The 16448-nt window shown below is 46.6% G+C and overlaps 1 protein-coding gene across 11 annotated transcripts in view; it reads right to left on the bottom strand.

The window, feature by feature from the left end:
- The window catches only part of ARHGEF7 (Rho guanine nucleotide exchange factor 7), a 182422-nt gene that overhangs the window by 114493 nt on the left and 51481 nt on the right, over positions 1-16448 (bottom strand). The window lies entirely within an intron of this gene.

Genomic DNA, 16448 nt, shown 5'->3' with positions numbered 1-16448 from the left:
AGCGAGAGAAAGTGCCAGGGGGGACCTCTTCACAGGGCAGCAAGCGAGAGAATGAGTGCCAGGCAAGGGGAACCTCTTCACAGGACAGCAAGCGAGAGAATGAGTGCCAGGCAAGGGGAACCTCTTCACAGGACAGCAAGCGAGAGAATGAGTGCCAGGCAAGGGGAACCTCTTCACAGGACAGCAAGCGAGAGAATGAGTGCCAGGCAAGGGGGACCTCTTCACAGGACAGCAAGCGAGAGAATGAGTGCCAGGCAAGGGGAGCCTCTTCACAGGACAGCAAGCGAGAGAATGAGTGCCAGGCAAGGGGAACCTCTTCACAGGACAGCAAGCGAGAGAATGAGTGCCAGGCAAAGGGGAAGCCCCTTATACAACCATCAGCTCTCGTGAGAACTAATTCACAATCGTGAGAACGGCACTGGGGAAACCTGCCCGTGATTCGATTATCTCCACCTGGTCCCACCCCTGACAGGTGGGGATTATTACAATTCAAGGTGAGATTTGGGTGCGGACAGAGTCACACCGTAACACCATCCTACCCCAACCACACAGAGGGTTAAAAAATGCAGTCCCACCCCCACCCGGCCATAAGCAAGTGACCCCCTCAACCCTTCCCCACAAGGCCTGGTGGAGACTTACAGAGCTCCTCATCTTTTACACAGGAGAGAAGTCTAAGACAACAAGTCAAGAAATACAAGAAATACAGTTAAAAGGTGACTACTAAAGAAACTGAAAACCATAAAACGGTACAATTAGCAAAAACTGGGATTTAGAGGGGCTGTGGGGAAGGTGAGACACAGGGCGAGTATATTAAATTCCCTCCCTCATAAGGAGGCCATAATGGGAAAGACAAGAAATGGATTAGAAGGGGGTTCATAGGTAAAAATCCACAGGACTTTATAATAATTGATAAAATGACAACGTACATGTAGTTTATGCACTATTTGATGCTATGCAAATGTAACTTTCAGCAGACAACATGAAAAGTTCAAAGGAGGTTTGAGTGATTAGAAGAGACGAAGCCGTAGATGATGTTGGAGATGAGACCTGAGAGTAGACCCCATCAAAAAACATCCAGAGAATCAAAACATTTGTCAGACAGCTTCTGAAACAAATAGAAAAAAATAAGCTTATAACCACATTTTCACTGAGAAGATTTTTGTTTAAAAAAAGAAAAAGGGGCCAATACTCCCATCTAAATGCTATAGAATGCCTCTGTCTGCCTTCTCCACTTAATTTCCAATTCCCAGTACATGCCCACTGCATATGTATTTCAAAATAAGCGCCATTTAACAAAACTTGCTAGCACGAGTACAATGCATAGCATGTGTATAATGTGACTGCTAGCAATCTGCCTTCCTGTAACTCTTGACTATTTACACCTTGCTTCTACCTTGTAGGGCCATCCAGATGCTCAACTTACAATGGGGTACACCCATTGTAGACTGGAAAATATTGTTAAGGTGAAAATACATTTGATTCACCTACACAACATCACAGCTCAGTCTAGCTACCTGAAGCGTGCTCAGAACACTCACATTAGCTTACAGTCGGGCAAAACCACCTCACACAGAGTGTATTTTATAACACACAGTTGAACAGCTCGTGTGAGGTACTGAATACTGAAAAGCCGGCTGCGTGGGAACTGGAAGCACTGTTTCCAGTGAATGTGTGTCGCTTTTGCACCATGGCAAAGTCAGATAATCATGTAAGGTGAACCACTGGAGGTCATGAACCGTATCTGTATAAGCCTATAGATGCTAGGCCCAATTTCTCTGAACCCTGAAACTGCTTTCTAAACATCAAGTCCAAGTCTCCCGATGGCGGGGGCAGAGCTGAGAGCAGCCACACTGAGATGGAAGGTGGGAGCAGTCTCCAAGTTTATCAGAGCCCAGCCAACTCCGTCAAAGCTGAAGTTCCTGGTATTCGTCAGAACCCAGGCCGTGTTCCCCCCACCCCTGGGCATGCCACCTTTGTTAAGAGGCCCAGCCATGCCCATAGCCAAGCAACAGAGATGCACAAGGTGTGGGAAGACCTTCTCATCCTCTCGGGCTCCTAAGACTTAAAGGCGGACAGACTCACACACTGGAGAAAAGCCTTTTGTGCAGACAAGCTTTTACCACCACAGGCAGCTTGAAGGTCCACGGTATGACACACGGGGCAGTAACAACTCAGAACCCTGTGGAAGGAAGTGGCCAGAGGACACGGAGGCTCCATCAGGTACAGAAAAGGGGTCTCAGAAATGCTTCCCAAGGAAGTCCTGAACCCTCCGGCGAACAGGGACCTGTCATATGGAGACATCACACCAGCATGCTCGACACCATGAAGACCAACGAGACTGCTGCGATCCAGAATGGCGGTGTTCTCACCCTCCCGGTCTCCAATTCTTGTGAATTAAGGCCACTCTTGTGAACAAAACCCTCCCAGCTTCCTCTGAACAAACATCAGGTTCAAGTTATTCCATCCCCTAGCAGTCAGGATGCACAATGCTGCAGGCACTTCAGATTTCCCTTGACTCCACATTTAGGACACCTCACCAAATCCACAACGCTTTGTTGGTTCAGTTCAACACATCAACCGGAAAAGCTCACAGGCCAACCAAGCAGCAGCATTACCTGCATGATGTCTGGGCCCTCTGCCCTTTCAAAGGTCACTTCCTACCTGAAGCTCTTGCCTGTTTCCACCTGGAATGTTTCTTCCCCTCTCTAAATCCCAACCCCATGACAGCTGCACCTCTCTTGAAACACTTACAGATGCTGCCCCCTATCCAGGTTACATGGGTTCCTTCCCCTTCAATGCACTGCTCCACGATGCCTCAGGGCACAGACAGCTTGTTCACCTGTACACTCCCTCAGGGCAAGGCACCCAGCTCACGACACTTCCTCAGAACCAAGTGCAAACTGATGAACAGCACCTGAAGAAAAACTCCAAGCTCTCCACCACAATGAAATCCAGACTATGCTCCCCAGTTGTTGTTGTTGGGAAAAAAAAAAAAACATGATCTATCTAAGAAATGCCCCAAAGGATCTCATGACTTTGTCCCACCTCTTTCTGGGCATGCTCCAAGTCCTACGAAATGACCTCCACCTCTTCCAGGGGCCAGTTCTAAACTAAGATTCCAATAAACTGCCATAAACAAGATAAAAGTAGGTTTCCAGGTCTTCTCTCAGCAAAGGGATGTAAAATTTGAAGTTGGGACAACCTGAAACCCTTAATACACAAATCTACCAATCCCAAAGTTGCCTAGTCCTGATCCTTCTAAGACCCCCATGTGATCAATGTTCAAACTCTTGACCATGATCCACACTAAAAAATACATTTCACGTTATAACCAATACACATAGAATCCATAAAGTTGTTGAACAGTTTGAGTTTTGAATAAATTCACCATTAAGTGATAAACAATTAGCAAATACAAGGACAGAAGCTACTCAAATTTTAAAGTTGCCATTCACCTGCTTCAATTTATTTTCCAAGTAGTAAGTCTTCACTCAACGGCCTTCACTGAGTTACACATCATGCCCAGAATGATGGGGGGCATTTTGAACACTAACATTTTTGCAATCAGACATCTTAAATCTTAATTAAATGTCCTTCCAGTTGCATGATGCAGATTATGTATATTATCTATATAAACACATGTATTAAAAACTCAAAATGCAGAACATTATGGACGCTACAGCGTGTAGTTCCCCATAAAGATTAAATTTCCAGGTGTCCATAATCTTCCACCAACTGTACTGCTCTCCATTCTCTTGCTGGAGCTGATCTTTAATTCTCAATTTGGAAGTTCTGAAATCACCATAAACCTGGATTCAAATGCCAACTCTGCCACCTAGTAATTGTTAGACACTGAGCATCTTCCTTAACCTCCCTACATCTCAGTTTCTCCTTCCTGTAATGCGATCACTATCTCTGCCTTACAACATAGCCTCGTGGGGCTTCCGGTACTGAGAAGCTCCTCTGGAAGCAGCAGCTGTTACTACTAAGCTGCTGTTATGCATTTTTTAAAGAATCTTACATTTCCACCTCTTCTATATTTCCACCATTACTTCTCATAAAATGGAAAACATCCTATCTGTATGTGTTCCTTCCTTGTCAATCAACTTCTTTCTATTCACTCCTGAAGCTCACATGGATAAAATTCAGTTCATGGCTTCAGTCTGAGTCAAAGACTGATTTTTTGTTTGGCAATGAAAAGCTTGCAAGGGAAGTAAAACAGACCTCAGAAGTAAATGACTAAGTTCACAAATGTTATAGAATCTTCGGATTCTTGAAAGCAAAGTAACATTTTCTCCTCTCCCACATACCACAACTTCCTGGCTTAGATGCCCAACACCACCCTCCAGTGCCCCATCAACAGGAGCCTGAGGCCCTAAAGAAAACCTCAAATGAAAGGGCCTGAGAACCACCTGAACCACCACAACAGGAAGTAACTCAGGCAAGGATCGGCAGTGGATGCTAGAAGCATCAGTGAAAGGTTTGGGGGGGCAGAAGAGTCACGTGTTTTAAAGTATCATCCACGGATCAAGCACAAAGGGAAAGGCACCCTCAGAGCAGAGATCTGGTGGACATGACTTTAACCTAGTGACCAAACGCGGCACCAGCAGCGACGGAGCCCAGTACCAGTAAGTGCCTTCCACCGGGACCCAGGGGGAAGTACAGAGCATCACCTACGCAGAGCTCACGCCAGAAATGCCTAAACCGAACCAAATCATGTCCGGACTGCAGGCCATGCTACACACTAACAAGCCTAGATTCTCCAAAAGCGTCAAACCCTAACGTTAAAGTGATATAAAGCAGAAAAACGATCCTACAGGAAAAGAAACTAGAGACAAACCAGATGTAATGCATGACCCTTGTTCAGATCCTACATTTAACAAAAAGAAAAGCCATAAACGTCACTTTGGGACCACCGCAGTTTTCTGAATATGGATTGCATGAGGGATAACATTACAGGATATAGCATATGGCAATACAACAATATTAAATTTCTGGGTGTGATAATGACACCATGGTTATATAGGAGAAGGTTCTTATTTTTAAGATACACATGCTGAAGTATTCAGAGGTAAGGATCATGGGATCTACAACATGACTTAAATAGTTGGCAAAATAAAGTAGAAACAGGCATCTGAGGCCGAGTGCAGTGACTCATTCCTGTAATCCCAGCACTTCAGGTGGCCCAGGCGGGAACATCACCTGAGGTCAGGAGTTCAAGACCAGCCTGATCAACACAGCAAAACCCTGTCTCTACTAAAAACAAACCAAAAAAAATTAGCTGGGAGAGATGGGCAAGAGAATCACTTGAACCCGGGAGGCAGAGGCTGCAGTGAGCTGAGATTGCACTACTGTACTCCAACCTGGGCAACAAAGCAAGACTCTGTCTCAAAGAAAAACAAAACAAAACAAAACAAAAAACAGAAACAGGCATTTGACATTTGAATTCAGAATGCTGGTGATCTGTGATAAGGGCACACGGATGTTTACCACACTCTAGTCTCCCAAACTTTCTGTTACTTTTAAACTTTTCAAAACTAAAAAAATGGGGGAAAGCACACTAAGTGGCTCTCTCTAGCATCCGCTCACCATCCGTAGCCTAGGAGAAAAATAAAGCATTTCACTCATCATCTGTGGGCCTTTCGTGCAAATGAACACCCACAAGAACAATCCTTCTGACGGGTCCAACATTTCTTAAAGATCTCAGTCACTGCCACACTAATCTTCCCCTCAAACTCTCGGCATAGCTGGGCTGGTCCAGTTCTACAAGGAGACGGTTAGAGAAAAGTGTGGCTTCCTCCCTGCCTTTTCCAAGCTGGGTGGGTACCAGCAGCTGCCTCCCTGACAGATGGCTGGCACTCCTCACCAAGCCCAGCTGGACAGTGCTAAGTACCAACCTAACTCAGTCAGAAACTCTCCAGAGAGACGCTGGGGTCAGCGTTTTTAAAAAACACTCCCATCTCAGAATCCCAAGTGGATACCACCCAATTGAACCTTGAAAACTTCCCTAAAGGTCAAGAGTGAACATTCCATCGGAATACTGTATCACTTGTGAACTGAAGACCACGCCCTTTCTCTAAACTATCAGAGAAAATACACAAGGTAAACTGACAAAAATCTGGCCAAAAATACATATTTTGGATAAGAAAGTTATTTTTAAAAACACATTAAATGTAGACTGTACATCTAAATATGGTCTGAAAAGAACTGAGGGTTTTGTGTTTTTGTAATTACTCACTGGGAACCTATTCTCTCGCTGGTTCCCAGGACACAAGGGAACTCCTCAGGAACTCAAGAGTGCTTCAGGGCAAGCGCCTGTCAAGAGAAAGAGACAGGACTTCACATCCCTACAAAATCAGCTGGCATTTTCTTGCTTTGTTTTTAAATGAAAATAGAAAAGCAATGACTAAAAGATGATCAAAGAACCCTGCTTTACTAGCCTTAGTCAAGCTGAGAAACAGGAAGTTTAGGAGAGGAAGGAGGTCAAAGGATAGGCACTGAGCGAACACAGAATTCCCCGTGCGTGAAGCAGAGGCGGTGTGCTATTCCAGGGTTCTCAGGATCACACTGTGTGCGAGTTCAAGCTTCACACTGCTCCCACTCACTGGTCATGACTGTCTCTGCTTCATTTTTCACAAGGACTTTTAGAAAATAAAAACATATACCCTTCTTAACACTTTTTTCCCACCATCTGGCCAACATCAAACATCCTTGTTCAACAGCATGTTGAAAAATGCACATGACCTAATATATTCAAGGTAACACCTATTTCATACCCAGAAAGACTTGCCTTTTACCCACTCTGGGCCACTCTGTCTGAGGCATGTGAGCGGTTTTCCCAGTCCCAGGGACAAACGTCGTCAGCTGAGCTAGTCCAGACAAGCGGCAGCGGGGCAGCAGGGCCTAATGCGACCGCCAGCACTACCGTGTGAGAACCTGCAAACTCACCAACATGGCTCAGGCATACTGAGAACACATTCTCAGGGGGTGTGACCCTCCCTCAGGCTCCCGCCGCGTGCAGAACACGCTGACTCCACTGACAGCACGTCTCATCCCCCACCCGAGCTCAGCTCCCAAAACGACCAACGGGCCCTGACCAGTTTGCAACAGGAAGAATGTGGACTCCTTTGAGGGTAGAGGGACAAAAGGACGATAATACAACATCATGTGTGTTTCTTCAATGTGCACGCAGGCACAGAGACAGGAAGTACATCACAACAGACCCAGCCTCAGCCCCGGCCACAGTGCACCAGCTGTGGCCCTGGCCCAGTTCCCAGGCCTCTCAATACCTCCATTTCTCCCCTAAAGTGATGCCCGCTTCCTCAGCACTGTTACAGGTTTAAATGAGTTAATTCTGTGAAGTCACTGGAACCATGCCTAGCACAGAATACATGTCACTTATTTATAAAATAAGTCAATCAGCCGGGCGTGGTGGCTCACGCCTATAATCCCAGCACTTCGGAAGGCCGAGGCGGGCGGATCACCTGAGGTCAGGAGTTCGAGACCAGCCTGGCCAACATGGTGAAGCCCCATCTCTACTAAAAATACAAAATTTAGGGGGGCGTGGTGGGCACCTGTAGTCCCAGCTACGCAGGAGGCTGAGGCAGGAGAATCGCTTAAACCCAGGAGGCGGAGGTTGCAGTGAGCCAAAATCCACCATTGCACTCCAGTCTGGGTGACAAGAGTGAACTCTGTCTCAAATATAAATAAATAAACCAATGAGCAAACACTACCTAGGGACATCTCAGATCATGTGACATGCCCGGAATGGAAAGCTCAAGAGCAGATGGGAGACAAGAGCAGGACAAAGGTCCCCACACGGGGGTCCCACTCATCATGGTTAGGCTCCTGGATGTGACCCTACCTGATGGGAAACTTCCCCGGGGGTGTTTAGGCAGTGAAAGGTGGCAGGCAGGCAGGGGCTGCGTGGGTCACCCCACAGGACACAGCACACAGTGAAGAGAAAGGAGACAGTGGGACCTAAGAAGGAAGCAAAACACAAGTCCCAGGGGCCGGCCATCTAACCAGATCCACCACACAAACGGCAGCCGGATGCCCGAGGGGGAGGGGACACATCACGCACAATTCTCAGGGAATAGAAACTGCCTTACACATCTCAAACACTGCAATCTGACAGCGAAAAGTATCTTGCTCACCTACAGTCACTCTCCAAATAGCAGCAATGGTCGTATTTTCTATAGATAAAAGATCAGGCTTAAAATCCTCTGGCAGCTTCTGGCCATCATTAGACTAAAATCCACACTTCTATCAACCTACAGAAGGGGGCTCAGAGTCCTGGGCAGAGCATGGTGCTGGTGACAGACCACCTGTGTGGCTGACAGGGTTTGGCTGTGTCCCCAGCCAACTCTTATCTTGACTTGTACTTCCATAAACCCCACGTGCCACGGGAGGGCCCAATGGGAGGTAACTGAATCATGGGGGCGGTTACCTCCATGCTCTTCTCGTGACAGTGAGTTCTCACAAGATCCGATGGTTTAATAAGGGTCTTTTCCCTGCCCTTCGTTCTGCATTTCTCCTTCCTGCCACCATGTAAAGAAGGATGTGTTTGTTTCCCCTTCTGCCACAACTGTAAGTTTCCTGGGACCTCCCCAGCCCTGTCACTGTGAGTAAATTAAACCTTTTTCCTTTATAAATTACCCAGTCTCAGCCAGTTCTCTATAGCAGTGTGAGAATGGACTAACACATTCACAAAGACTCAACCCCTGTGCCTCAGTTTCCTTATCCACAAAGAGAAGTGGGCAGTCCCACCTCCCACAGCTGCTATGAGGATGTCTAAGGCAATACCTTTCAAAGTGCCTGGAACAGAGGAAGCCCAGTAAGGAGCCAGCAGCTTGGGAGACCCACCCCTGGGGCCTCCAGCCCTTCCCCAACACGCTCACTCACCCAACTGCAGGCTCCAGCCTGCAGCAGGCGAGCTCAATTCCATCTCAGAGCCTTTGCCCAGCCACTCTTCTGCCTGGGTGCCCTTCCCCACACTCACAGGGCAACACCCTCAGCTAAAAGGGCCTCCAGAGAGGTGCTCCCAGGCTTTGAGTCTCACACGGCAGCCCTGCTCTCCCACCCTCTCCCATTCCCTCACTCTCCCCTCACTCTGTCTTCTTCATGGCTTCCATCAGCACCAGGAATTCTGTCATGAACATGCGTGTCCTCTGCACGTTCTGAACCAGACAAGTGTGGGCCTCGTCTCTAGAGCTTCTAAGACAGTGTGGGACCCACAGTGGCACTCAGTGCCCAGCTGCTGAATTATCCCACCAACTCCACAGTGGCTATTTCAGTGAACTATTATGAAAAGAAATGAACAGCTTACCACAAACATTCCATTTAGAGAAGCCGGTCCCACTCCCAGAAGGCAGCTCTACCTTCTGAGAGGCCACAATCTAATTTAATTCAACTTAAAACAGGGAAGAGTCAAATTCACACTGCTGTATGCTCCCAACAGAGGAGGACGGTTAAGGAGGAGACATCAAGATCCCGAGACACGCAATGGATGGAGCCTTTAGGTTTCACCCGACAACACAAGCACATGCGCTGCACAAAACCAACCCAGCGACTGTCAGCAACCTCCAGTCCTTGCACCTCCAGCTGAGTGATCGGCAAACTGCTTCCCAGGAGCTGCAAGGACCTCCCGGTGTTTCCTCTCCTTTCTGCTTATGACCCCCAGGGTACAGACGAACCAGACCGCTGGCACAGCTGAGGCACAGTGTGTGGACACAGGGCATGGCAAACCCAGAAGGTGTGTTTTCACAAAGTTGGAGCAAAGTGGCCGTCCAGACGTCTGCTTTAACTAAGGCAAGACAGTGAACTCAAAATAGCACTATGGGAAAACTTAGTGAACTAAGCCACTTATGCCCAGACAATGCATGGCATTTCCCAGCTCCTCGTAATGACCAGGAAGTCATGAAATACAAGAGCAAGACTGCGGAAAAGGTGAAGGAAGAGCAAGAAAGGGAAACAGACAAGGAGATGACACAAGACAGCAAGACGGCCTCTTCCCCACTGGGTGGGCAGAAATCTGTCGAGGACCAAAGGGGGAGAATAAAGTCTTCCAAGAATTCGGAAGAGATGAAGATGCCAATACACAACAGGTGCCAACAGAGGGATTCCACAGGCACTACCGTCTGGACATTTTACCAGTGTAGTTAAATGTCAAAATCAGTACATGACCTTAGAGTATAAGCTCTGAGAAACAAAATAGTAACCAATTTTAATTATCCTCAACCCCAAAATATGTCAAGTATTCTCTATAAAACATTACCTAGATTTTAAATAGCAGCAAATATCATTCCTTTTTTCAAAACAAATCTTTTACACTGAAATAAGCTAACACTGATTCTACCTTGTTTACCTCAGGTGCTTCATTTATCTTATCCGAACAGTACAGGGGGAGGGCTGGGGTGCCAGACAAAGGAGGGAAACTTACCTTATGAATTATTAATACCAATGCGAGATTACAAATTTGTCTTGAAAATTAACTGTTTTATCAAAGTAATCACTACACAAGTTGACCCAGTCACTGCAATGCAAACACTACCACAAGCAGTTAGGCAGCCTGATAGAACTGAATGGCACCACATCCCTCTACAGACACCCTGTCTCACGGGCACACCCCACCCAGCCCCTGACCTCCCAACACTCCAAGACCAGGTGCTGCAGGCAGCAAATGACATCCTCAAACACGAGACATCTCCATTCAATGTGGGGAGAGGCAGTGGTCTCTATGCTCACTTGGCAGCCATGAAACACAAGCCGGCTTAAAGCTGACCCTAACAGCACATCCAAAACGTGCTTTCCAAATTGCCAACCTCCTGGGAAAGCAATCCGTGGATGAAATGTCACAGGCTTCTGATCAGTGAATACACTGTGTCCCCAGTGAGCGCCCTGACTCCACTCTGCCCTGTCCCTCCGCATCCTGGGGCTGAGCTTACGCTATAGAGCATCTCCAACTGATGCCACAAAGTAGGCACGAAGGTGGAGCATCCTCAAGACAGACACAAAGGCCTGGAATTTGTCAAACTCCTGATATTTTTCTTGGTTCTGACTCCCCAATCTGACCCTGCTACTGTGTGAAGATAAAAGTGACAGGAAACCTTTAAAAGCGGGCAAAATATCAAGACAAGTTAGCCAAGCACACCACCCCTCCAGACTGCCAGGCTCTGAGACCGGCCAGCCCTCCCAGGCAGTACGCATTCCACCCCAACCATGGCTAGGCTGTTTCTACCCAGAAACGCAACATGTTCTGGGGGAAGTAACTGGCAGGATCTGTGTGCACTCTGACACCAACTCTGTGAAAAGAAAAAGGGTGTGTGTTGAGAGTGAGCATGTGGCATTAAAAAATGCTGGAAGAAATATGGCAACATGTTAATAAAGGTAACTTATTAATGATACAAGTGGAATGGTTATTTTTCCATACACTTTTCTGCAGTTTTTATTTCTATATACAGGTTGAGTATCCCTCATCTGAAATGCTTGGGACCAGGAGCGTTTCAGATTTCGAATCTTCAGATTTGAGAAGATCAACCTGTCTACACACATAGCTACTATAATCGGGAGAAAAAGGCAGAATCAATAATGTCTGACTGGAAAACAGCTATGCCTAGTTTGTACATGCCAACTTTGGCTGCTGTCACACAACAATGGCAGAGTAACTTTAACAGAGGTCTGCCCCACTCCACCCCCACAAGATAGTTACTATCTAGCTTTTTACAGAAAACTTTGCCAAGCCTTGCTTTACAGCACCAGGACTCCTTTTTCTCTACTATTGACCCAGTCTGCAGGGTGCTTTCACTAAGTGTGCAAATGACAGTTCAAATCTACTGCAAGACAAAAAAGGCTTTTTAAAACCAAGTTTTATTATGGCTTGGGGCACCTTTGAGGAAATGGTTCCCAAAAAGTGTGAAGGTCAGAAGCAGTCAGAGAGGATGTGACACTGTGACAGGATGAGGTGATCACAAACTTTCCTGCAGCCTTGGAGAGTGACACCACCACGTGACGTGGAACTGGAGGATGCCACGACTTCAGGGATATTAAGAGAATATATACTTCCAGGACCACATTTCCACAGGACTATGCTCTACAGGCCCCTAGAGCACTGATTCAGTGAGTGCTTCCATTTATAGAACAGAGTTTATTTTTATAGAACTGAATTTATTTCGTTAGGGACATTAAGAGAATATATACTTCCAGGACCACATTTCCACAGAGACTATGCTCTAAAGGCCCCTAGAGCACTGACTCAGTGACTGCTTCCATTTAAGGAACTGAATTCATGTTGTTCTAATCTCCCTTATTGGCTTATAACAGCTACTTACGTACCTAGAGTACCAGCCCCTCGTCAAGGTTACGAACATGTTCTCTCAGGGTACGGTGTACTGATGCTCTCTGCCACTGCCTTGGGCTGTTCAGGCTGCATTAAGAAAATACCATAACCTGGGCGGCTCATAAGCCACAGAAACATATTCTCACAGTTCTGAAACTGGAAAGTCCAAGATGAAGGCACGGACTGATACGGTACTTGGTGAAGGCCTGCTTCTTCACAGCTGGACTCACTGCAAACTCACATGGCACGGCACGAGAGCAGAGGTCTCTCTGAGGCCTCTTTTATATGAGCACTAACCCCATTCATGAGCCTGGTCACCTCCACAGGCCCCATCTCCTAATACTGTCACCTTGGGGGTTAGGATTTCAACATTCAGACCATGGCAGCCACAGAAGAGCTTTGTTTTTAGAGGCTCATTGACTTATCTCTTCCTTTTTCTCTTGAAATCAAACTTTAACAGCTTTCCCCAATTAGAAAAGCATTCACCAAGCGAACTTCAAAGATTACGCTGATGTTTACTCCATCACGTAAAAACTGCTCATGCAAATCGAACACATACACAATGAGCCAACTTCCTCAAGTAAAACAGCAAAGCGTGAAGGGGAAGGACTTGTACATTCAAGTATGCAACCTGGAGCAATATTAAAGTGTAACTCTATAAACAAAGTGAGATTATTTTTAATGCTTTTCACTCTATTTTTTTTTTTAATTTGCTTTCAAAGACTGTCACCAACGAGCCTCATCCAGCACCGAGCAGCCACACCCTGCTCAGACACCTGTGCCCCTGCACACACAACTCCCACACTAGGCTTGGCTACAACCAAAACCCAAATACCTCAAATATTTATGGTGACAACAGTGCCAGCCCACACAGTTAAAAATATGTTAGCCTCCTCATCACAAACAAAATGTGGAAAAAACGGTACCTTCCTCAGGCTAATTCCGTTTGGTTATACAGACCCCTGAACAAAAGTAACTCTAAGAGTGCACTGGTGAGCTTAAGCTTAAAGTAAAAGCCAGTTCTTTCATTTGTGTTCAAGCCCTTGTTTAACAGATTTCAAACGATAATTTTAAAAAAAGAAAATCCAGCACACACAAAATTCTTAGTTCCCTATTTTACGATGGATATTTGGTATGCATGCATTTTTCTTATGAACACAAACAACAGAAAAAGGATAAAATGCTTTTAAAAATTAAAGATAACCACTGCTGCTTTTTACATCTGCAACAAAAAAGACCAAGACTGATTATCTGTTATCTGCCATAAATTAAATTCCCAAATCAAACTTCTTGTCCCAAGTACCGAACAAGCAGGTCTCCCATTTTTACCTCAAACACACAGGAGCAGGCTGTGCTTTCAGGGGCCTGGGCACCATCAGTTGGCAGGGTTCTCCCAAGTCCTCCCAGAGCAGAGCCAGACCCTCGGGGCAGCCACCATCATCTCCCAAGGAACCTTCTAGAACCTTCTGGAAAGTGAATCTGGCCTAAGGGTAACACACAGCACTTTCCACAGCCACTCAGCACTGCATTCAGTAAAGGCAGGAAGACTTGAGTGAGCAGCCTTGTGCAAGGCCATTGATAACACAGGTAACATGATAAATTCTCACCCAGCTTCCCTACATAAGACATAAAATAAGAAGGAATTCCAGTGACAAGGAAGAAAATGGTCAACAGAAGAGCAATTCTGACATCCATGTTTGGTCTTCCTCAGAAGACTGACTGACTGCGCCAGGCACGATGGCTCATGCCTGTAATCCCAGCACTGGTGGGAGGCAGGTGGATCACTCAAGGCCAGGAGTTCAAGACCAGCCTGGCCAACATGGCAAGACCTGGTCTCCACTAAAAACACAAAAATTAGCCAGGCATGGTGGCATATGCCTGTAATCCCAGCTACTCGAGAGGTTGAGGCATGAGAACTGCTTGAACCCAGGAGGCAGATGTTACGGTGGGCTGAGATCATACCACTGCACTCCAACAGGGAGAACAGTGAGACTCTGGTGCTGGTGGTAGTGGTGGTGGAGAAGGAGGAAGAAGGAGGAGGCAGGGGAAGGAGGAAGAGGAGGAGGAGGAGGAGGAGGAGGAGGAGGAGGAGGAGGAAGGAGGAGGAAGGAGGAAGGAGGAGGAAGAAGGAGGAAGAAGGAGGAGTGGCCAGCTTAGAAGAAGAGGAGGAGGAGGAAGAGTGGCTAGCTTTTATCACGTTGGCTGTAAGAGCAAATCCTACTAAAAGCGTCACCTCCGCAGAGGGGCCTTCTCTGACGACCCAATCTAAGTCAGCACTCAGGCAGTCTCTCGCCTCACCCCCGATATTCTGCAGTTGATGCTCATGACCGTTTTATTTCTTCACACACTCATTCCTTTGCTTAAGTGTTTCCCCAACTAGAATTACACTCCCTAAGACGCAGGGCCCCTCCTCCCTCACTCACCAAGCCACCTCCAGCAACCAGAACGGTGTCTAGCAAACAGAGGTGATCATTAAATGTTCATCAATTTAACAGCATAAATAGTATTTTAGAGTAAAATTAATGACTCCAAAGTTAAAAATATATTTCCACCAAAAAATCTTCCAATAATGTCTCACAAACAAGGTCCCCGTAGCTTCAGCACCACACTGGTTACCAATGCAATGACCGGGAAGAAGCCTCTGTGGCTGATATGGCTTGGTTCTGCGTTCCCGTCCAAATCTCATGTCGAAGTGCAATCCCCAATGCTGGAGGTGGGGCCTGGAGGGAGGTGACTGCATCGTGAGGGGCAGATTTTCCCTGGTGCTGTTCTCGTGATGGTGAGTGTGTGCCGGTGAGATTTGGTTGTTTCAAGATGTGTGGCAGCACACCCCACTCTCTTGCTCCTGCTCCAGCCAGTTAAAAGGAGTCTGCTTCCCCTTTGCCTTCCACCACAATCGTACGTTTCCTGAGGCCTCTCCAGAAACAGGGCAGACGACAACATCATGCTTCCTGCACAGCCTGTGGAACCATGAGCCCATTAAACCTCTTTTCTTTACATATTACCCAGTCTCAGGTATTCACAGCCATGTGAGAACAGACTAATACAGTGGCAGTAATGACCTCTGCAATTCTCTCCTAACATACGACTTTCCTCTCTTCCCAACAAGGCCAAGTGACTTTTGTAAGGATTAAATAAATTAGCACATGTTAAACAGATTTGCCTCTGCCTGGCACATCCCCATAGTAAGCATCGCCAAACTTAACCACTACTATTGTCATTATTTGTTACCTAAGCCAACTTCCCAAATTACTGAACACCCAAAAGTTCAGAACTACTGATTTAAAGAGAAATGATAAGGTCTGTTTCAAACTGTGAACAGCGAGTTGCTGTCTGCATCATCTCTGGCACAGGCACCAAAGAACATATTGTAGGAGCAACGTCACCTACCCTCCTCACGTCATCCAATACTCCTGGCTTCCATAAACGCTTCACTGGCGATGAGTCATCAAGGAACCTATTCTCTCAGCACAGCATCACTTTCTTGGAGTTAACACATCAAGACTACAAAAGTATGTCATTTTTGCGTCTTTAATATTTCCTTTGTTTAGCTTCAAAAATCATCTCTCAAGCTTCAAAAAATTAAACCCAGGGTTTGAGAATCTGTGATTTTGTTCTGGGGGGTGAGAATGGACAATTTACTGAAACCCTTTCATAACCTTCAAAATTGTATAATCTATAAGGATATCACTTTTCTATCATTACCATTCAAGACTGAACTTGAACAATTCTTGCCTATTTTATCCACCTCTATATGGAAACCCCGGTATTTTCCTGTTAATGTTTCAAGTTCTCGGAACATTCTGAGAACATAAAGACATGGAAGGAAAAGTGTCAACTCTCCACTCGTGTTTATCCTCAAGGCCGCATGAAGAGCTTGAAGAAATGTGCAGGAGGCGGGGACTCTGAGCCTGAAATGGCAACAGCTGCTGGGTGGCTGGGCAGGCCTGGAGGGGACCCACACCCCTGCCCAGTGGGGCCTCACACAGCTGTCGCACACCAGAGAGACAGAGTGGATGACACCAAGCGGGAGAGCGGCAGAGAAGCAGGCACAGGCGAGGGCTAGCACCTTCCACCAGCTACCCTGGCCGTCTCCCTGTGACCTGGACAA

This window comes from Macaca thibetana, chromosome 17 (genome assembly GCF_024542745.1).
Source record: "Macaca thibetana thibetana isolate TM-01 chromosome 17, ASM2454274v1, whole genome shotgun sequence".
NCBI lineage: Eukaryota > Metazoa > Chordata > Mammalia > Primates > Cercopithecidae > Macaca > Macaca thibetana.
The sequence above is the reverse complement of the archived record's forward strand: the minus strand, read 5'-3'. Positions and strand labels throughout refer to the sequence as shown.